The 24,016-nt window shown below is 38.7% G+C and overlaps 1 long non-coding RNA gene across 1 annotated transcript; it reads right to left on the bottom strand.

Annotated features, from left to right (window-relative positions):
* Positions 1-503: 503 nt before the first annotated feature.
* LOC140805024 (uncharacterized) lies at positions 504-11,518 on the bottom strand. Its single transcript, XR_012112255.1, has 3 exons — positions 11,350-11,518; positions 1,107-1,236; positions 504-1,001 (listed from the first exon to the last, which is right to left on the bottom strand). It is a non-coding gene; the product is annotated as an uncharacterized lncRNA (long non-coding RNA).
* Positions 11,519-24,016: the final 12,498 nt, after the last annotated feature.

The following is a 24,016-nucleotide window of genomic DNA, read 5'->3' as shown; positions in this document are numbered from 1 at the left end:
TGATTTATCATCATCTTCACAAGATTTAAGAATGTATTTTTCCACAACCTTATCACTACGAAGGGTAATAACAGATTTTACCTGATCCATCAATTGAGTTCCAGAAGTTCCGGTTTGTGAATGATGATCTTTGGGATTAGGCTGTGGTTGTGAAGGAAATTTACCTTTTTCATGAACATTAAGTGCAGATGCAAATTTAGCAAGAGTATTTGTAGCGCGCTTACCCGAGCCACTACTAAACAGACTAATAAACATGCAACATTAAACCTAATACCAACAGATAAACAGCGGAAACCAAATACTTAATCATCTTACTACCCAAATGAAAACAAAAAATAACAGCAATCTTAAACATTAATACAACTATAACAAATACATGATTCTGAACGTGAAAACGAGAAACCACAGAAAACCTCCACTAGATCACCACCGAAAACCCAACTGCTCTAGACACTGCCCTGGTCGTCCGAACCGTCCAACCTAAGACCTGCCCCGTGGAATGGGGTGCCCAAGATGAAAACAAGTACGTGAGCGACAATCGCCCAATACGAGAATGTACGAGTATACAAACTAATATGATGCATGCGAAATGCAATATGCTCGGATATTAAGGATCAAGTCCAGAATCTAATGCTCAATCTAGAGGCGCCTGAGTGTGTAGTCTCTGATCTGCCCTAGGCATGTTTTGGCTCCCACACTCATCATCAAGACGTGGACCTGCAATGTCCAGGTCATCAGAGCCCGCGAGTCCCGTCGGACACTGTAGCTCTCGATGCCCCATCGTCCACAATACAGAATAGGGCTGAGCGCCCCCAACAAACGAGGTATATCTCAAAAGATATCAGGCTCAACATGATATGTCATGCATAATATACCAAAGCAGTAAAACATGTATCATGCAACAGATAAATATGCAGCATATAAGTGTGTATACTACGCTTGCATATCTCAATCAGTACATCACGTACCTCACTAAAACAATCTGACAGAAAGCTCTGAACCTAGACAATACCAACATAATGAAATCACTATCAAACCAGAACAAACATGCTACAAAGATCTACCTAATGATCCTTAAATCACTATCTAAGGATTTAGGATTATACCTGCGTCCGTCGTCAGCCCGCTGATGATGTCTCGATCTCAGTTCACCGACCCCTCCTCGAGTCGATACTAGCTCCGAAACTTCCCGACGCCAAAGTGCCCTAGAAACTGGCTAGAAAACCTAAGGTACAACTAGAACTCTCTCTGAAGATGCGGTGAAGGAAACAAAAGAATCGGCTTCCATTTATAGGCTGCATCCGGACTATTTCAGAAAATATGAACCAATCTTATCTGCCACGTGTCAGAATCTCATTGGTCTAGTTGGATTTCTCGAGATAATGTAATCCGAAATAGATCGGTTTATCCATTTAAAATTCGGTGGATACCAACAGCTTAATCCCGAATTATCAATTCCTTAAAACCTAATTACCAACTCATTAATTATCTCTTAATTAATACTTCATTCAAAACAAATATTCGGGTCATTACATCCTCCCCTCCTTACAAAGATTTCGTCCTCGAAATCGAAATTGAAGTACAATACAACTGAATAAAATACAACTCAAAACAAATGTGGATACTCTGAGCGCATACGACTCTCTAACTCCCAAGTCGCTTCTGCAGTACCTTGGCGTTGACATTGCACTAGAACAAGTGGAATGGTCTTGTTTCTGAGCTTTTTCTCTTTCCTGCCCAGGATTAAAAGCGGCTGCTCGACATAAGTCAAGTCTTCTTCAAGTTGAACATCTGTCGGACTAAGAACGTGTGACTCATCTGCTACATACCATCGTAGCAACGATACATGAAAGACATTATGAATGCTGGACAGATACGGCGGTAAAGCCAATCGATACGCCGAATTCCCAACACATTCCGAGATCTCAAAAAGTCCGATGAATCTTGGGGCTAATTTTCCCTTGAGTTCAAATCTCATCACCCTGCGGAACGGTGAAACTTTAAGGAAAAATTTTTCCCCTGACTGAAACTGTAGAGGTCTACGCTTGGTATTCGCATAACTCGATTGACGATCTTGTGCAGTTTTAATTCTCTTCTTGATCAATTCCACTACATCAATCGTTTGTTGCACTAATTCAGGTCCTTTCACTTGTCGTTCTCCTACTTCGTCCCAAAACAAAGGAGTACGACAACGTCTACCATACAATGCTTCGAACGGAGCCATACCAATGCTACTGTGGTAGCTATTGTTATATGCAAACTCCACAAGCGGCAGATGATCATGCCATGCTGGTCCAAAATCCAAAGCACAAGCACGCAACATGTCCTCGAGTGTCTGAATAGTCCTCTCAGACTGGCCATCGGTCTCTGGATGATAGGCAGTACTCAGACTCAATGTCGTTCCCAACGCTTTTTCAAAACTTCCCCAGAACCTTGAGGTAAAGCGTGGATCTCTATCACTGACTATACTTGTTGGCACACCATGATATTTAAGAATCTCTTGGATGTATAGTCTTGCCATGCGATCGAAACTATATTCCCGACTATACGGAATGAAATGTGCTGACTTAGTCAGTCGGTCCACAACAACCCAAATTGCATCACAATTCTTAGAAGACAGCGGCAAGTGGGTGACAAAATCCATCGTTACATGCTCTCACTTCCACTCAGGGATAGGAAGATTCTGAAGTAATCCTCCTGGTCGTCGATGCTCAGCTTTCACTTGCTGACAAACCAAACACTTGGCTACAAACTGGTAAACACTTCTCTTCATACCTTTCCACCAAAACTTGTTCTTCAAATCCTTATAAATTTTCATGCTTCCAGGGTGGATACTCAACTTACTCCTATGAGCTTGAGATAAAATCTCGTCCCTCAATTTAGAATCTTCTGGAACTACGATTCTTCCTGACAAACACAAGGTTCCATCTGTTTGGAACGCAAAGCCAGATGTGTTGTCTCCGTTAGCAAACCTTGCTAACTTTTCCACCTTCGGATCAGAAAATTGAGCTTCTCTGATTTTGGCATACAACGTCGGTTCAGATAAAATGCTCGTTACTCGAATGTGTTCCATTCTTTTCTTATGACGGAATTGAAATCCCAGAGAACAACAATATTGGATTACACTTGATATGAAACTTGTCTGAAGTGCAGATAATCTCACCTTGCGACTAAGAGCATCAGCTGTAAGATTCGCTGATCCTGGATGATACTTGATTTCGCAATCATAATCCTTTAACAAATCCATCCATCTTCTTTGGCGCATATTCAACTCTGCTTGTGTGAAGATATACTTCAAACTCTTGTGATCTGTAAAAAACTAAAATCTCTCTCCGTAGAGATAATGTCGCCAGATCTTCAAAGCAAACACACTCGCTGCCAATTCCAGATCATGAACTGGATAATTCTCTTCATGCTTCTTCAACTGTCTGGATGCATATGCAATCACATGACCATTCTTGGTTAAAACACACCCAAGTCCTTGAAGTGATGCATCAGTGTACACAATTTACCCTCCTGATCTAAATGGCAGAGCTAAAACTGGTGCAGTTGTCAAACGTTGACGCAGTTCATTGGAACTATTTTCACAATCATGAGTCCATTCGAACTGCACATTCTTGCAGGTCAGTTGAGTCAATGGTTTGGCAATCTGAGAAAATCCTGAAATGAATCTCCGGTAATAACCTGCCAAACCTAGAAAACTTCTTATCTCTTGAGCTGATTCCGGTCGTGCCCAACTCAACACTGCTTCGATCTTGCTAGGATCCACTGATATCCCATCTTTGGATATAACATGTCCCAAGAAGACAACTCTGTCGAGCCAAAACTCGCACTTGTTCAACTTAGCATACAGTTGGTGATTCCTTAAGGTTAGCAACACAATCCTTAAATGTTGTGCATGCTCTTCAAGACTACGAGAGTATACCAGTATATCATCAATAAAGACAATGACAAACTTGTCAAGATACTCCTGGAATACTCGGTTCATCAAATCCATAAATACTGCTGGAGCATTCGTCAAACCAAATGGCATCACTAGAAACTCGTAATGCCCATACCTTGTTCGAAATGCAGTCTTAGGGATATCACGTTGATGAATTCGAAGTTGATGATATCCAGACCGTTAATCGATCTTCGAGTACACTAAAGTCCCTTGCAGTTGATCAAACAAATCATCAATCCGTGGTAACGGATATTTATTCTTGACTGTTACTCGATTCAACTGTCGATAATCTATGCAAAGCCGCATAGACCCATCCTTCTTTTTAACGAACAACACTGGTGCTCCCCAAGGAGACACACTGGGTCTGATTGTAGTGACCCGTTCCAGAATCACCTACTAGGCAAGAACTAAGCATGCAATTAACCTAATTAACAATAATCAGAGATAACAGCGGAAATATGGCCAACAACAATAGTTATACAACCCAATCGAAATCGAAGTCTAGAATAACTCAAAATAAAAATACCCAATACAACCATATCGAATCAAAACAATACCGATAAACTAAACCAACCAGCTACTCAACGTCCTCCTCCTGCTCCTCCTGAGCTGTCCAACCTGAGGCCTGCCCCGTGGGAATGGGGTGTCCAAGAATAAACAAAACCGAGGACGTGAGCGATAAGAACGCCCAGTACAAAAGTATGAGTATACAGACCTATATGAAATGCACATGCTATGATCATGATACCGGGGTAGTCAAGAAACAGGAGTCACAAAAGGATCTCAACAATGCTCAGTCTAGAGGCGCCAAGTGGATAGTGCCGCGCGGTACACCTCTGGGTCACTGCATCCACTACAAGACAGACGTGGACCTAAAAATGTCCCGGACCACCGAAGCCCTCCCGACCCGTCGGCCACTGTGTACTCTCGGTGTCCATGCGTCCACAAGACAGGGCTGAGCGGCCCCAAGATATAGCTTATCTCGAAAGAGATACAGCTCAACAGTAAAGGCTATCTTGAAGGAGATACGGCTCAACATGATATGCAATATGCATCATAACTCGTGACATAATATCATGCATCATATGACATATAACAATGCAGCAAATACTCATGCAACACATATATGAATGTATACTCAACCAGGATATCTCGGATAGTACTTTCGTACCTCTATCACAGCAAGCCTAGCCTTACGCAACACCGCTAATCAGGTCTAGCACAAGCCTACGCATCAAAAGCATACTCAATCAATACTACCATGCTCGACTAGCAAAACCAGTACTCCCTAGTACTACCAAAGGTTTAGGGTTTACCTTCGTCCGTCGACAGCCCTTTGATGTCGATTGCCTTGAAACTCAGGCGCCGCTACGCTACTACTCCTGGCAGCTCTTGGCTATCGCTCGACCAACAACTAACCCTAGAAACCTTCCAAATCCTCTCAACTATGAGGCAAAATCAAGAAATTGGCAAGTCAAAAATGAGAAATCCGAGCACTATTTATAGGCCATGTTCGGATCCTCCGAACAACACTTCGGAACGTCCGAACGCTACGTGTCCATTGGCTCTTGACAGCTCATGATCGGATCCTCCGATCATACACTTCGGACCGTCCGAACATGCATGGAAAAATGACGTGTCGATCAACACTTGACACCTAATGATCGGATTCACCGAACTACACTTCGGATCGTCCGAACTCTTTGGTGCTTCCGAACCCTCTTCGGTCCGTCCGATCATGACCATAGCCAAAATTACACCTTAAACCTTCTTAATCACCATTACTCCGTTAATTACCCAATTTGGAATTCGGGCTACTACATTCTCCCCCCCTTAAAAAGATTTCGTCCTCGAAATCTAGGCAAGAGAATAAAACACCATTGTAATACACTGCAAATATTCTTCATTACAACTGTATAACAATTACATCCCAGGCTGATCCTGGTTCAGCGCAAAAACCTGACCTTGGGCACAAGGTCGAAGATTCGAACTACCCACTGCCTGACCCTGTCTCCTCTGCTGAACAGTCGTCTGGGATCCAGAACCAGATCCTGCTCCACCTCGCAGCTGAGGACAATTCTTCTTGAGATGACCCATCTCTCCGCACTGAAAACAAGCTCCTGCTGCTAATCGGCATTGCTCCGATGGATGGTTCTTCCCACAATGCGCACAAGAATCCTTCTTCTCACCAAAGCGAACAACACCGCTAGACCTTGATCCCGATCCAGAAGAAGAAGAACCAGATTTCTTGAAAGACTGAGGTCGAGGGTTCAAAACACTCGGAGGTCTAGAAGAAAGAATAGCCCTACCACGCTGGAGACTGATCTCTGCTTGACGACACCGGTTCACCAACCCATCGTACGAAGTAGGATTATCACAGACAGTGACTCGATCAAAGATCTCTGGTTAAGGCCCTGAAGGAAATGATCGTACTTGGCTTCAGAACTGCCACTGATATGAGGCGCAAAGGGTAACAACTCGAAGAATTTCTGCTGATACTCATCAACAGACATACTCCCCTGCTTAAGGTTCAGGAGCTCAATCGTCTTGGCCTGGCGAAGGGCTGGAGGAAAGTACAGCTGCATGAACGCTGCACGGAAATCGACCCAAGTCGCTCTACCCTGCGACTGAACTATCGGCGCAGAAGTCGATCGCCACCACTTGCGAGCACGGCCCTCGAGAAGAAAACTAAGGGTCTCCATCTTCTGCTCATCGGTGCACTGGAATGCGCGGAAACAACTCTCCATGCGCTCTAACCAATCCTCCGCATCATCGGGAGTCTCACCGCCAACTAAAGGCTTAGGCCCCATCTGCATGAAACGATGCATATCGAAACGCCTAGGACCATCCCGACGATGACGATGTTCACGGTTACGATGACGCCTACTATCGTCCTGATCACCCCATCGACCTACACTCCCCTGACTACTCCCGTCACCAAAGTGGTCAGCCATCGCTACAACATAGAATGGGGAAACTAGTAAATTGGTCAACGGAAATCCCAAAACAGAAATCTATATCCCAAAATCGTAACCTGGCTCTGATACCATAAATGTAGTGACCCGTTCCAGAATCACCTACTAGGCAAGAACTAAGCATGCAATTAACCTAATTAACAATAATCAGAGATAACAGCGGAAATATGGCCAACAACAATAGTTATACAACCCAATCGAAATCGAAGTCTAGAATAACTCAAAATAAAAATACCCAATACAACCATATCGAATCAAAACAATACCGATAAACTAAACCAACCAGCTACTCAACGTCCTCCTCCTGCTCCTCCTGAGCTGTCCAACCTGAGGCCTGCCCCGTGGGAATGGGGTGTCCAAGAATAAACAAAACCGAGGACGTGAGCGATAAGAACGCCCAGTACAAAAGTATGAGTATACAGACCTATATGAAATGCACATGCTATGATCATGATACCGGGGTAGTCAAGAAACAGGAGTCACAAAAGGATCTCAACAATGCTCAGTCTAGAGGCGCCAAGTGGATAGTGCCGCGCGGTACACCTCTGGGTCACTGCATCCACTACAAGACAGACGTGGACCTAAAAATGTCCCGGACCACCGAAGCCCTCCCGACCCGTCGGCCACTGTGTACTCTCGGTGTCCATGCGTCCACAAGACAGGGCTGAGCGGCCCCAAGATATAGCTTATCTCGAAAGAGATACAGCTCAACAGTAAAGGCTATCTTGAAGGAGATACGGCTCAACATGATATGCAATATGCATCATAACTCGTGACATAATATCATGCATCATATGACATATAACAATGCAGCAAATACTCATGCAACACATATATGAATGTATACTCAACCAGGATATCTCGGATAGTACTTTCGTACCTCTATCACAGCAAGCCTAGCCTTACGCAACACCGCTAATCAGGTCTAGCACAAGCCTACGCATCAAAAGCATACTCAATCAATACTACCATGCTCGACTAGCAAAACCAGTACTCCCTAGTACTACCAAAGGTTTAGGGTTTACCTTCGTCCGTCGACAGCCCTTTGATGTCGATTGCCTTGAAACTCAGGCGCCGCTACGCTACTACTCCTGGCAGCTCTTGGCTATCGCTCGACCAACAACTAACCCTAGAAACCTTCCAAATCCTCTCAACTATGAGGCAAAATCAAGAAATTGGCAAGTCAAAAATGAGAAATCCGAGCACTATTTATAGGCCATGTTCGGATCCTCCGAACAACACTTCGGAACGTCCGAACGCTACGTGTCCATTGGCTCTTGACAGCTCATGATCGGATCCTCCAATCATACACTTCGGACCGTCCGAACATGCATGGAAAAATGACGTGTCGATCAACACTTGACACCTAATGATCGGATTCACCGAACTACACTTCGGATCGTCCGAACTCTTTGGTGCTTCCGAACCCTCTTCGGTCCGTCCGATCATGACCATAGCCAAAATTACACCTTAAACCTTCTTAATCACCATTACTCCGTTAATTACCCAATTTGGAATTCGGGCTACTACACTGATGTACCCTTTGTCAAGAAGATCTTTTAACTGTTGTCTCAGCTCTTTCATCTATGTTGGTGCCAATCTATAAGGCGCTCTGGAGATAGGTGCGGTTCCTGGTACCAACTTTATCTACGCTTCCACTTCCCTCTCTGGAGGAAATCCAGGAATTTCATCGGGGAAAACATCAGGAAATTCATCGACAACTGGAATATTCTTCACGTCGATTAAATCCTTTGATACGTCAACAGCATAAATGAGGTATCCTTCTCCTCCTTTCGCTAAAGCTCGTTGTGCCTTTACAGCAGACACTACTGGCATTGGAGGTCGAGCCCCCTCACCGAAGAAAAACCAATTCTTGTCTCCTTCTGGACGTAACTGAACGAGACGTTGATAAAAATCTATCGTCGCTCTATACTTAGTCAATAGGTCGATTCCCATAATACAATAGAAATCTTCCATAGCCAATATCATCAAATTGGCAGACAAGTAATTTCCCTCAAACTCTAGGAAACAGTCTACTACAAGTCGCTTAGCTAAAACCTCTTGTCCCATCGGTGTAGACACCGACAAAAAAACATCTAATGACACGTAGGGTAGTTTATTCTTCTTAAAAAACATTGATGCTATGAATGAATGCGATGCCCCAGTGTCAATCAATACATATGCAGGAATACCACATAAAAGAAAATTACCTGCAATGACTCTCTCGTTATGCTCCTCAGCTCGCTTTTGGTTTAAGGCAAACACTTGCCCCTGAACTCGTGGGCGTTGCTGAGATCCTTGCGATATTCCTCCACGACGAGAACCTTGAGCAGGAAAACCTTTCTGTTGTACAGTGGCCTCAGACTGTTTTCCACTATAAGACCCTGTCATAGAACCTCCGCCTCCAATCTGATTCTCCAATTAGGGCAATCCCTCTTCATGTGACCAAAACCACCACAATTAAAACATGTACCTGTTGCTCTTCGACAATTCTCCATCGGGTGATTGCCTCCGCAGTGGCCACATTGCATCTTTTTCCTGCCAAAGCTGTGTACTCCTCCAGAACCGGAAGAAGAAGAAGAAGATACATACTTCTTGAAAGACTGACCCCTTGGTCCCAACGAACTAGAACTTTTGCTAGCTTGCATAGCCTTCCTACTAGCAATACTAATCTCGGCTTGACGACAACGATTCACTAATCCTTCGTACGAAGTAGGATCATCACAGACAGAAACCCGATCAAAAATCTCCTGGTTCAAACCATTCAAAAATTGAGAATATTTAGCTGCAGAATTCTCACTGATGTGAGGAGCGTACGGCAACAGATCCGTAAAACGCTTTTGATAATCCTCAATGTTCTAATCTCCTTGCTTAATGGTCAACAGTTACATCTTCTTCGCCTGGCGAAGAGCTGGCGGAAAGTGATGATTGATGAAGGCCTGACGGAAATGTTCCCAACGAATCCGCTCATGCGGCTGAACTAGAATGGCAGAAACAGGTTTCCACCATTTCCGAGCTTTTCCTTGGATCATGAAATCGGCTACCTCCATCTTCTCATCCTCGTCATAGTGCCACACTCGAAAACACTGCTCCATGATATCAACCCAAGCTTCAGCAACATCAGCATTCTCATCTCCGGTCAACGGTGGAGGTCCAATCTTCATTAAATACATAATGTTGACACGATTCCTACGTCTCCTTTCATCATGATCTCGGTGATGCCTTCCGTCACGATCTCTACGGCGATGTTCTCGGCTAGCCTCATCATCGCCATAACGGCCATGCCCCACACTATCGTGACTGTTTCCATCTTCTGACATCTTAAAGGAAACTAAAATCAACTTCTAAATCCTCAAAACAGAATTACTAATGTCCCAAAAATATTTGCATGCTCTGATACCACCAAATGTAGCGTCCTTACCCGAGCCACTACTAAACAGACTAATAAACATGCAACATTAAACCTAATACCAACAGTTAAACAGCGGAAACCAAATACTTAATCATCTTACAACCCAAATGAAAACAAAACAATAACAACAATCTTAAACATTAATACAACTATAATAAATACATGATTCTGAACGTGAAAACGACAAACCACATAAAACCTCCACTAGATCACCACCGAAAACCCAACTGCTCTAGCCACTGCCTGGTCGTCCGAACCGTCCAACCTAAGACCTGCCCCGTGGAATGGGGTGCCCAAGATGAAAACAAGGACGTGAGCGACAATCGCCTAATACGAGAATGTACGAGTATGCAAACTAATATGATGCATGCGAAATGCAATATGCTCGGATATCAAGGTTCAAGTCAAGAATCTCATGCTCATTCTAGAGGCGCCTGAGTGTGTAGTCTCTGATCTGCCCTAGGCATGTTTTGGCTCCCACACTCATCATCAAGACGTGGACCTGCAATGTCCAGGTCATCAGAGCCCGTGGGTCCCGTCGGACACTGTAGCTCTCGATGCCCCATCGTCCACAATACAGAATAGGGCTGAGCGCCCCCAACAAACGAGGTATATCTCAAAAGATATAAGGCTCAACATGATATGTCATGCATAATATACCAAAGCAGTAAAACATGTATCATGCAACAGATAAATATGCAGCATATAAGTGTGTATACTACGCTTGGATATCTCAGTCAGTACATCACGTACCTCACAAAAACAATCTGACAGAAAGCTCTGAACCTAGACAATACCAACATAATGAAATCACTATCAAACCAGAACAAACATGCTACAAAGATCTCCCTAATGATCCTTAAATCACTATCTAAGGATTTAGGATTATACCTGCGTCCGTCGTCAGCCCGCTGATGATGTCTCGTTCTCAGTTCACCGACTCCTCCTCGAGTCGATACTAGCTCCGAAACTTCCCGACAACAAAGTGCCCTAGAAACTGGCTAGAAAACCTAAGATACAACTAGAACTCTCTCTGAAGAATGCGGTGAAGGAAACAAAAGAATCGGCTTCCATTTATAGGCTTCATCCGGACTATTTCAGAAAATCTGAACCAATCTTATCTGCCACGTGTTAGAATCTCATTGGTCTAGTTGGATTTCTCGAGATAATGTAATACGAAGTAAATCGGTTTATCCATTTAAAATTCGGTGGATACCAACAGCTTAATCCCGAATTATCAATTCCTTAAAACTTAATTACCAACTCATTAATTATCTCTTAATTTATACTTCATTCAAAACAAATATTCGGGTCATTACACTATCTTTCAAATCTGTCATGGTTTAAGCAGTTTGAGTATTGATAGACTCTTTCTTTGCAATGAAAGAATTCAATATATCATCAAATTTTCTTTTAGGTGGAGAAACATAAGGTGAATAATTTTGAAAACTTTGTTGTTTTGGAAATGTGATTGTGAAAATTGTGTAGCATTATCATTCCTCCAACTAAAATTTGGATGATTTTGCCAACCTGGATTGTAATTTTGAGAAAATGGTTCAAAATTTGGCCTTTTGAAATTATTCAAAACATTGGCTTGTTCATGAAGACATTCTTTAAAAGAGGTCAAAGTGGGACAATCTTTTGTAGAATGATCACTTGTATCACATATGTGACACACAATTTCTTGAACAGATTTTAATTGACCAATCTTTTTCAATTCAAGTGCTTCAACTTTTCTTGCCAAAGAGGTAAATCTAGCTTGAAGATCATGTTCATCTTTGAGGGTGTACATACCTCCACCAGATGTGGGAGATTGAATCTTGTTTGACGGTTCGATTGTACATATAGTGTCCCAATTTTGAGCATTTTCAGCTAATGAATCGAGATACTCAATTGCCTCGTTTGGATCTTTATCTTCAAATGTTCCATTACACATAAATTCAATCATTTGCCTATCTTTAGGTGTTAAGCCTTCATAAAATTGAGAAACGACTCTCCAAATTTCAAAACCATGATGTGGACAAAGATTAATCAATTCTTTATATCTATCCCAACTTTGATAAAAAGTTTCTCCTTGTTTTTGAGTGAATGTGTAGAACCCGTAAATTGGACTGCGTATAAGCCATGCATAATTTTCAGTATTTAAATTAAAATGATTTTTATTGCATGAGTATTTAAATTCTTTTCTTTAAATTTATTTATTTTACGCAGTAGTTTAATTGTTATCTTTTCAGTAAAATAAGTGAGGCCGGACCGGAGATGCAGTATTGAAATAAGTTAATAAAGACTTATTTAAGAAGTGTTAATTTAGCATGTTAGTAAGTATATTTTAAAAAAAGTTGGCATGCATGCAAGTTATTAAACTTCTTTGGTATTTTATTTAATTGTTTTTAAAGCATTAAATGCATGTTTATTTCATTAATTTATGTTTAATTATTTTTATGCATTTTAGGCATAATTCATGCATGATAGGATTTAATTCATGAAATTCATACATTAGAATTTCTAGATGCATTTCACGTTCAAACGAGAATCGGAGAACGGAGAATTTTCAAGAAAATTATTTTATTATACAATTTATTTTTATAAATTAAGTTAAGGTATTTTTAAGGGTATTTCTCAAAAATGGGATTTTATTTGGGTATTTTTACTCGCAGAACATTATTTTTAACGGTACACAAATTTTATCGAATCGGGAGACTTTTTAATGGTTCGGCTATTATTTTCAAAATCGTTCCAACACTAAATATTTTTCGGGAGTGCGTTTGGATTAATGGGCCCACTTTTGGCCTTATTGGGCTTAAAACTCTTTTAAGAACCTTTAAAATAAATCATGGCCCTTGAACCTAGTATTATCTATATAATTAACTCCTAAACACCATTACCCTAAACCTAAAACGTGTATCAGCCGCCCACCCCTCCAATTGGCCACCTCCTTCGTGATTTGCAGCTCAACAAATTCGGTGCCTCCACCCTCGTTTCGGCCGTGCGTCCCCTTGCCATTTTTCGTTCACAAAGAATATCAGGCATGCCATGTTTCATTTATCTGCATCATTCACGCTGTAAATAAGCTGCATGTGTGTGCTCGGTCCGTATAGTTTCAAATCTTGCATATACATGTTTATGTCTTCGGTAGTCAGGGTTTTATTGCATAACCTTTCACTATTCATGCTTTTGTCCTGTTTCGGTGCGAGTGTATTGCTGAACCGTGAGTTTGGGAGACCTTAACGTCGAGGATGATGGGATCTTTGAGAGGGAGTCGAGATCTAAGAGGGTGGCTTGATTACCGTTGGTTTTATAGGGGTTTTTTGGTTTTTGGGGAGGGCTGCTGCGCAAGTGCCGACCTAAGGCCTAGACCAGACCAAAGGGAGTTTGAGTCATGGCTGAGGAGGGCTCGAACGCATTAGGAGCCACCCCTTGAAGCCGATCTATCGTGTGTTAGAGAAGAAGCCGCGGGTTGGTGCGCTTGTGTTGAAGTGATCGGGTGATATGTGGGTAGTGCATGGAAGAGTGGGCGTGGATTCCTTGGGTCCAGGAGAACCTAGAGTAACCGAGGTGTTATTGGTTGAGGGCTGTTATCGGTGGGGAAGGGTAGCACAATAATTTAGAGGGGTGAGTTAGTGGGGGGACGTGTCTTGTTGGGAGGGCCGAAGGTCCAGGAGCTTTCTAGGTGTTAAATCGTGAATTTTAGAGGCTGAGGTTAGAGATTTAGGAGCTTTTCAATGTTGGTAAGGTGTGTTAAAAAATTGGGAAAATTTGGTTGAGATTCGGTTCGATCCGGGTTAAAACCGGGACCCTGGTCCAAGTTTTAAATCGAATCGGTTTACTTGTATTTTTGGCTCGAGTTTACGTCTAGGAATATTTTTACAAATGTTTTGGGACATTTTAAGGAGTTTGGTAGGCTTCGGGTCAATTTTAGAGGTCCAGAGTTGAAACGACAATTTTTATGGTGCATAATAATTATGGTGCATGTTTGGTTTAAAGGAATTAAGAGAGAAAAAGTGAGAAAGTGAAAAGCACTCCGTTTCCGCCGCGCCGTGTCGTTATTTCGTTTGTTTTCTGTCAAAACAAACCAAGGCATGTTTATATCTTCTTTCACTCTTCAATCAAGCCATATAGATATTTTTAAATATCGCAAGTACATGATTTTAATGCAAGAAGATCGAAATTGTTCATGTTTAATAATGTTGATTAATTATATTACGTGAAAAATATTCATTTTTGAGATTTATGCGATATTGCTTGTGGCCACTTTACTATCATGGGATTATTACTTCACCCGGTCGCCAGTTACCGGTCATGGAGCATTACTAAATCCGGTCGCCAGTTACCGGTCAGTTCAGTTTGTATCACCCAGTATACTGTGGCATTAGTCTGATCAGACGAACATTACTAAACCCGGTCGCTAGTTACCGGTCAGTTCAGTTCAGTGCAGGGGCCACTTGCGTAGACCATAATCTCAACAGAAAATTATTACATGCTTTTTCAGTACATGACTCCAAGGAACAAACATTTTCACTATGATTTTCAGTTCAGTTATGCACGTATTATAATTGCTCATGACAAGTTATTTTCACTTTATGCCTCATGACATGATATTTTTATCTCATGCAAATTTTTACTATATTATTTACTCGTTATTTACGATATATGCATGTTGAGTCTTTAGGCTCACTAGACTTGATTGTTGTAGGTACTGATGATGTCGGGGCCGAGGGCGGGGACCAGTGAACTAGCTTGGGTCGGCAGTAGTGGCGCCCGAGGACCTCATTTACAGCACTTGTCATTTTTTTATGCTCAAACATTTTATCAGTTGTTGGATACTTTAACTTGTTATTTTGGCGAGTAATAATTTCTTTCGCTGCAAATTTTGAACATTAAACTTGATTTATCAATTTAGTTCGTGAATGAGGCAATTTTGATTATTTTAAAAAGAAAATTTTAATTTTTCCGCAAATTTTCAAACACGAATTTTCGGGCCGTTATAGCTGGTATCAGAGCAATGATTCTGTATAGGATTGTACTACTACTGACCACAAGAAGCTAATGAAGTCACGTCTTCGGTCTGTAAGTTTTATATTTACGCATTTTATTTAAAGCATGAATTAATTTAACAAGCATGTTTTCATGAAATATTTTCGTCCAGATTTTTATTGTTCAGAATATAAATTTAAATAAATTATGGAATTATGCATGTTGGTTACGTATGGGTTATGTATGGAACAAAATGCCTCCTAGACGCATTGTTTAGCGCGCGAGGGATGATGAGCGCCGTCATGAGGACGGTGAGCATCAGAGGTAGGAGGGAAATGCACCTCCACCCCCACCGGACATAAATAAGAATTTTACTATTGGGCATTAGGAGAGGTCGTAAATTATTTGAATATATTAATTTTTGGGTTAGTAGTACTGATGTTCTACTTATGGGCCATAAGTTAAACTTAAAAATTATGAATGTTTGCGGGACTTGTAGAATTTGTAAGAAATTAATGATGCTTCATGGTTGCTAGTTGAATTAAATTTTTGAGGATTCATGCAAGGATTAATGATTCGAAGACTACGGTGATATTTGGAAGTATAAAACGTAGAATTTATTTAGGACACATGCTCTACCTAGTTAGATTTAAGGATGAAATTGCATGAATTGAGAATTTTAGGGACCTAATTGTAATAACTAATAATTTGAGGACCTAAATGCAAAACAAAAATTCTAAGGGACTAATTTGAATTTACCAAATTTTGGGATTTAATTTTGAGTTCGAGAATTTAAAAGTTTAATGAGGTAAATATGGAAAATTTTATGGGGACAATGATGCTAATTTCGAAGAGTTGTAGGGCCAAAATGTAATTTTGGAGAACTTTAATGGCCAACTTACAAATTCTGAAAATTTTTAGGATTAAATTAGAACTTTGAAGAACACTTGGGTTAAATCAATAATTTTTCGAGGCTATGAGAATTGATTTTTGGGTTTAATAAACTTAAGGCTATTGAACCTTATGATACGGGAAATCTATAAAATGAAATTGGGAATACTGAGGACTCATGGCTAATTGTGGAATTTTCGAGATTTAGGCAAAAATTGGATGATGTTCGAGGAAAGTAAGAATTAATTTTACAATTTTAAGAAATTTGAGAACTTATTTTACACTAAGTGAGAAATTAACGGTTTAAAGGATAGGACTTTTCGGTTATTTAGGCTTGAAGGAAATATAGAATATTTAGATATTTGAGTTATAATGTTATAATGAATGGTAACCAAAGACATTGTATGATTAATCAATCTTAGGCGTGAAAATTTAAGCGTTATTGAAATAATGTTGTGGCAAATTAAGAAATTTAAAGTGATGACGATTTAAGGTAAATTTGATCGGTTAGTTAAGTTATAAGAATAAACATTGAGTTAATAAATTTTTGGGAACGTAAGTTTGATGTGTCACAATTTTTAGTCATGATCTTAATAGTTAAGATTATACCTTGTGAGAATTTAAAATTTTTGAAAGTTGGGTGCAATGAGGGATAGTTTAATTGATAGACGCACGCAAGAGGTGACACCTTGTCTTGAGAAATGTTGAAAGTCATTAACAAACTGGGGACTAAACGGATATGTGTATTGGGATTATTTTATTCCAAGCTATTTGGATTAGATAAGTTTGAATGTCAAATTTATGTGATATTTGTTCATACGGAAACTTTGGGTGAAGTAAAAATAAAAGGGAATTAGTTTTGTTCAACCTAAGTTATCAATTAATGAATATTCAGACTTTTATCGAGTAAGAAATCTAAAATCTTGATATGGGAATTCTAGAATTCTATGAGTTATAAGTAAAAATTGGTTTATTTGAGTTAGCCCAATTTTAACATGGGATAACTTAGTAAGTTTTATACGCTAGAGTTATTTAAGCATTGAGGATGCGTAAGGATGCGACATTCGTTTCAAGGAGGAAAGTCTAAGAGTCTTAGACCCCAACTATATTGTAATTGAGAAGAAAATAGTTTAAGAATGTAATTGATACTAGAATGGTTTTATTATTAAGGTAGAAGACCGATATTGCTTATCTTGGGTTATATGGATTAACTTTACTCGAATTTAAGATTTGCAACTATTTTATATTTGAAATATACTTGTAAATAGTTACGTTACGTAAGTTTTGTGTCGTAAGATAAAGATTCGATTCAAAGATCTTAGGATAATTTTGTTATGGGGTTAAAATAATGTAACTTTTAAGTTTATCACCGAGGATAGCAGTTGGTCATTAAATTTTGGGGCTAAGGTTTCCTAAGTTGAACTGTCTAAATGCTAATGTAATAGGACGCTGGACATTATGGGTATAATATAAGAAAAATAAAGTGCGATAAGTTTGGATATCAATTTCTAGCATGAGGAATCGCGAGAAAGACAGAAATTCAAGGGCATAGAAAAATAGAATTAAGTCACCATAAGTTGTTTTTAAGTTGCGATCCGCAAATGAGAATTTTGGTAGGCAAATTTAATTAGGATCGAGGAGACGTAAGGACAACTCGGCATTTATTTTATCAGATTAGCGCAGCGGAAGCGTGGATTATTGGGAGATTAGAATTAAGAGTTTAAACTTTTGTGTATCGAAGATAAGCGAATTTCGGGGACGAAATTTCTTTTAAAGGGGGGAGGATTGTAGAACCCGTAAATTAGACTGCGTATAAGCCATGCATAATTTCTAGTATTTAAATTAATATGATTTTTGTTGCATGAGTATTTAAATTCTTTTCTTTAAATTTATTTAATTTACGCAGTAGTTTAATTGTTATCTTTCAGTAAAATAAGTGAGGCCGGACCGGAGATGGAGTATTGAAATAAGTTAATAAAGACTTATTTAAGAAGTGGTAATTTAGCATGTTAGTAAGTATATTTTAAAAAAGTTGGCATGCATGCAAGTTATTAAACTTCTTTGGTATTTTATTTAATTATTTTTAAAGCATTAAATGCATGTTTATTTCATTAATTTATGTTTATTATTTTTATGCATTTTAGGCATAATTCATTCATGATAGGATTTAATTCATTAAATTCATGCATTAGAATTTCTAGATGCATTTCACGTTCAAACGAGGATCGGAGACTGGAGAATTTTTAGGAAAATTATTTTATTATACAATTTATTTTTATAAATTAAGTTAAGGTATTTTTAAGGGTATTTCTCAAAAATGGGATTTTATTTGGGTATTTTTACTCGCAGGACTTTATTTTTAACGGTACACAAATTTTATCGAATCGGGAGACTTTTTAATGGTTCGGCTATTATTTTCAAAATCGTTCCAACACTAAATATTTTTCGGGAGTGCGTTTGGATTAATGGGCCCACTTTTGGCCTTATTGGGCTTAAAACTCTTTTAAGAACCTTTAAAATAAATCATGGCCCTTTAACCTAGTATTATCTATATAATTAACTCCTAAACACCATTACCCTAAACCTAAAATGTGTATCAGCCGCCCACCCCTCCAATTGGCCACCTCCTTCGTGATTTGCAGCTCAACAAATTCGGTGCCTCCACCCTCGTTCCGGCCTTGCGTCCCCTTGCCATTTTTCGTTCACAAAGAATATCAGGCATGCCATGTTTCGTTTATCTGCATCATTCACGCTGTAAATAAGCTGCATGTGTGTGCTCGGTCCGTATAGTTTCAAATCTTGCATATACATGTTTATGTCTTCGGTAGTTAGGGTTTTACTGCATAACCTTTCACTACTCATGCTTTTGTCCTGTTTCGGTGCGAGTGTATTGCTGAACCGTGAGTTTGGGAGACCTTAACGTCGAGGATGATGGGATCTTTGAGAGGGAGTCGAGATCTAAGAGGGTGGCTTGAGTACCGTTGGTTCTAGAGGGGGTTTGTTGGTTTTCGGGGAGGGCTGCTGCGCAAGTGTCGACCTAAGGCCTAGACCAGACCAAAGGGAGTTTGAGTCATGGCTGAGGAGGGCTCGAACGCATTAGGAGCCACCCCTTGAAGCCGATCTATCGTGTGTTAGAGAAGAAGCCGCGGGTTGGTGCGCTTGTGGTGAAGTGATCGGGTGAGATGTGGGTAGTGCATGGAAGAGTGGGCGTGGATTCCTTGGGTCCAGGAGAACCTAGAGTAACCGAGGTGTTATTGGTTGAGGGCTGTTATCGGTGGGGAAGGGTAGCACAATAATTTAGAGGGGTGAGTTAGTGGGGGGACGTGTCTTGTTGGGAGGGCCGAAGGTCCAGGAGCTTTCTAGGTGTTAAATCGTGAATTTTAGAGGCTGAGGTTAGAGATTTAGGAGCTTTTCAATGTTGGTAAGGTGTGTTAAAAAATTGGGAAAATTTGGTTGAGATTCGGTTCGATCCGGGTTAAAACCGGGACCCCGGTCCAGGTTTTAAATCGAATCGGTATACTTGTATTTTTTGCTCAAATTTACGTCTAGGAATATTTTTAAAAATGTTTTGGGACATTTTAAGGAGTTTGGTAAGCTTTGGGTCAATTTTAGAGGTCCAGGGTCAAAACGACAATTTTTGGGTTTATAGGGGCAAAATGGTCATTTTGCACCCAGGGTGAAATTTTGGTCCTGGCATCGCAATTTTATATGGGGCAAAATGGTCATTTTTGTAGGGGCAAAATGGTCATATTTTGTTCAAATCATGATATTTTTAAATGTTCATGCATCAAGTTTACGATTTTTACGCTATTATAATAATTATGGTGCATGCTTGGTTTAAAGGAATTAAGAGAGAAAAAGTGAGAAAGTGAAGAGCACTTCGTCTCCGCCGCGCAGCGTCGTTATTTCGTTTGTTTTCTGTCAAAACAAACAAGGCATGTTTATATCTTCTTTCACTCTTCAGTCAAGCCATATAGATATTTTTAAATATCGTAAGTACATGATTTTAATACAAGAATATCGAAATTGTTCATATTTAATAATGTTTGTTAATTATATTACGTGCAAAATATTCATTTTTGAGATTTATGCGATATTGTTTGTGGCCACTTTACTATCATGGGATTATTACTTCACCCGGTCGCAAGTTACCGGTCATGGGAGCATTACTAAATCCGGTCGCCAGTTACAGGTCCGGTCGCCAGTTACCGGTCAGTTCATTTTGTACCACCCAGTATACTGTGGCATTAGTCTGATCAGACGAACATTACTAAACACGGTCGTCAGTTACCGGTCCGGTCACCAGTTACCGGTCAGTTCAGTTCAGTGCAAGGGCCACTTGCGTAGACCATAATCTCAACAGAAAATTATTATATGCTTTTTCAGTACATGACTCCAAGGAGCAAACATTTTCACTATGATTTTCAGTTCAGTTATGCACGTACTATAATTGCTCTAACAAGTTATTTTCACTTTATGCCTCATGACATGATATTTTTATCCCATGCAAATTTTTACTATATTATTTACTCGTTATTTACGATATATGCATGCTGAGTCTTTAGGCTCACCAGACTTGATTGTTGTAGGTACTGATGATGTCGGGGCCGAGGGCGGGGACCAGTGAGCTAGCTTGGGTCGGCAGTAGTGGCACCCGAGGACCTCATTTATAGCACTTGTCATTTTTTTATGCTCAAACGTTTTATCAGTTGTTGGATACTTTAACTTGTTATTTTGGCGAGTAATAATTTCTTTCGCTGCAAATTTTGAACATTAAACTTGATTTATCAATTTAGTTCGTGAATGAGGCAATTTTGATTATTTTAAAAAGAAAATTTTAATTTTTCCGCAAATTTTCAAACGGTAATTTTCGGGCTGTTATAGAAAGTGATGATTTGCCTTTTGAAAGAATTTGTTCTATGAGATGGAAAAACTTTTTCAAAAATTGTTGTTGCAATTCATCCCAAGTTCGAATGGATCCCGATCTAAGATTTTGTAGACAAATTTTAGCTTTATCTTTTAAAGAAAAAGAAAAAAGCATAAGTCGAATGGTGTTTATGCTACAATTTAGATCATTATATGTGTTGCACACTTCTTCAAATTCTCTTAAATACATGTATGGATTTTCAGAATCTAAGCCATGAAAGTTGGGTAAAATTTGGATAATACTAGGCTTAAAATTGAAATGAGATGCATCAGGGGGGAAAACTAGACATGAAGGTGCACTAGTACGTGTAGGATTCATGTGATCTCTAAGTGTTCTTCGTCTATCATGATCATGTCGAGATTGAATTTCATCTTCATTTTCTTTTATAGGTTCTTCCGCCATGTTTTGTAAAAATAAAGGGTTATTTCGAATGAGTCGACCACTAAGTGTACGTGACCAAATGCTCATGCAAATGCAAAAAAAAAAAAAGAATAAAAACACACAAAAGAAATCAAACTTCAAATAAAGAAAAATAAAATATAAACAAAATTAAATAGACTTGAATTTAAATTATAATTCCCCGTCAACGGCGCCAAAAACCTCTAGAGACTTTGATTGTTGCACTCCCAAGAGCAGGTTGTCCACAAGTAGTATAATTCAGTGATTCCGATATCGTATCCACATGGAAGCTAAGGTAATTACAAGTCTACTACAATGCTTTTTTGTTTTTGTTTTTGTTTTTGTTTTTCTTTTAATTGTTTGAATTATTAATTGGTAATTTTTAATTTTTCAAATTTTAATTTAAGTAGTTGTGATTAAAGGATCCACTTTTTGTATTTTAATAAAGTTAACATTAATGAACATTATTGAAATCCACTTAACAAAATGGTTTCAATATATTACATAATCATATTTATATTATATTATATAATATTATCTTATAAGTATATAATATATACCAAAACTTATAAATGTTGCCAAGTATTTATTGTGCTATATATATTTGTAAATACTAAATCAAGGTTCCCACTTTAAATGATTGGTAAAACCAAACAAACATTTAAATGGTACCAAGAAATTAATATTATGATTTATTTATATATAATAAATCAAGGCATCCACTTTAAATGGTTGATAATACCAAACTAACATTTAAATGGTTCCAAGAATTTAGTGTAACATATAACAACCATAAATCAAAACTCCCACTTTTAAATAGTGTATAATAATACTTAAAGAAATAAATATAACATAAACAATAAATAATGATTAAATAATTTAAAACATAGATTATTATCTTTTAATAACCTTATTATCATACCAAGAGCTTCACCTTTTCATCTCAACCTTGGGAAGTTAGCTACTCATTATTCAAAGTATAAAACTTTGAATATGAAATTAGCATGCTAATTATATTTAAATGAAGAAATAAAGGAAAAATTGATAGGCTCGTAATAGTTAATATTTTATTTTCATATTTCCCGTTATTTTAACCTCCGATATGTTTAATTGACACATTTTTGTGTAATTTTATTGTAGGAGGAACTTTTACGGTCTTGGAGCAAATTTGAGTAAAAAATGTGATGTTTATCACATTTGAAGTTTCCAAGATAGAGTTTTAAAGAGAATGGCCAAATCAGAAGAAGTCCTGGAATAAGGCGTGGCCACGCCTTATGACGATACTTCAGCTGCCAAAAAATTACAAGAAGAGAAAATCTAAATAAAATATTATCTATTATTTTATATTTTATGATTAGGGTTAATTAAGAGGTTAGTGGGCTTTTAGCAAAAATTTAGACCCAAACAAATCTACTAATCAAGGAGGCGGCAGCTTTTCTTTTTCTCTCCAATCACAAACCAATTTCATTCCATTTTTCTCACGTGAAGGAAGAGAGAGGCGCAAGACTCCAAATTTTCCTCCAACAAAATCGTTTGCTTCTTTATGCTTTCTTATTTCTTTTTCATGAATATTTTATATCAAACTATGTTAGGCTAATTTTTTTAGACTGATTCAAGGGATAATCTACTGTTTAATTTTGTCACTGTGAGGTTTTTGCACTTTAATTTATTATTCTTGTTTGCCCAAATATTCGTTGATTTATGATTTAATTATATGAATGTTATACGTCAATTAATCTGACAATTTAACTTGATGTATGATTTTCTAATGCTAACCATGAATTCAGTGATCCGTAATTGTCATGAACGATTGGTACATGAGTAGCGATAGATTAGGCGTGTTGTGCTATCATAACATATTTAATCTAAATAAATCGGTGAAACTCGATCTATCAATTGCAGCTATCTCGATTGTTAGATTTTAGGATTAACTGTTTTCACGAAACTAAAATGCTGTCTTTAATTAATATGGAACGCTATCGTGCCCAGTTGATTATTGGTAAGTTTTGACTGGATGCTGGGTTTGGTCAATTAATTTAGGAAAACACAAGAATTTTAGCGGCTATCCCTATTATCCCTATTATTCTAAGGTTAATTGTTTGGAATAACATGAATAAATGATTGGTTAACCGATGAACAGTGAGATAATTAAATAGTGGAATCCCCTTGAATCAGTATTTTTCTCGTATTAAATTTTTCAATTTATTCTCGTTGATTAATTTTCAATTCTAGATTCAATATTCTTTCTTGCTTGGTAATTTTAGTTTATATTATTTTATTTAGTAATTATCAAAACAAATCCCCCCCTTTTTATTTTTATTATCAAAAGAAATAAATCTACTGTTCTCTGTGGATTCGACCCTACTCACCATTACACTCGTTTTTTATTTAAAAGGGTAGGAATTAATTTGGTGGTCAACGACAGCACACCAAATTTTGGCGCCGTTGCCGGGGAGCGGTGTAAGGTTAATTTCTTTTGATTTTTTTTTATTTTT

This window comes from Primulina eburnea, chromosome 11, assembly GCF_022965805.1.
Source record: "Primulina eburnea isolate SZY01 chromosome 11, ASM2296580v1, whole genome shotgun sequence".
In the NCBI taxonomy this organism is placed as follows: Eukaryota; Viridiplantae; Streptophyta; class Magnoliopsida; order Lamiales; family Gesneriaceae; genus Primulina; species Primulina eburnea.
Note: the sequence above shows the minus strand (reverse complement) of the source record. Positions and strands in the feature narration are given on the sequence as shown.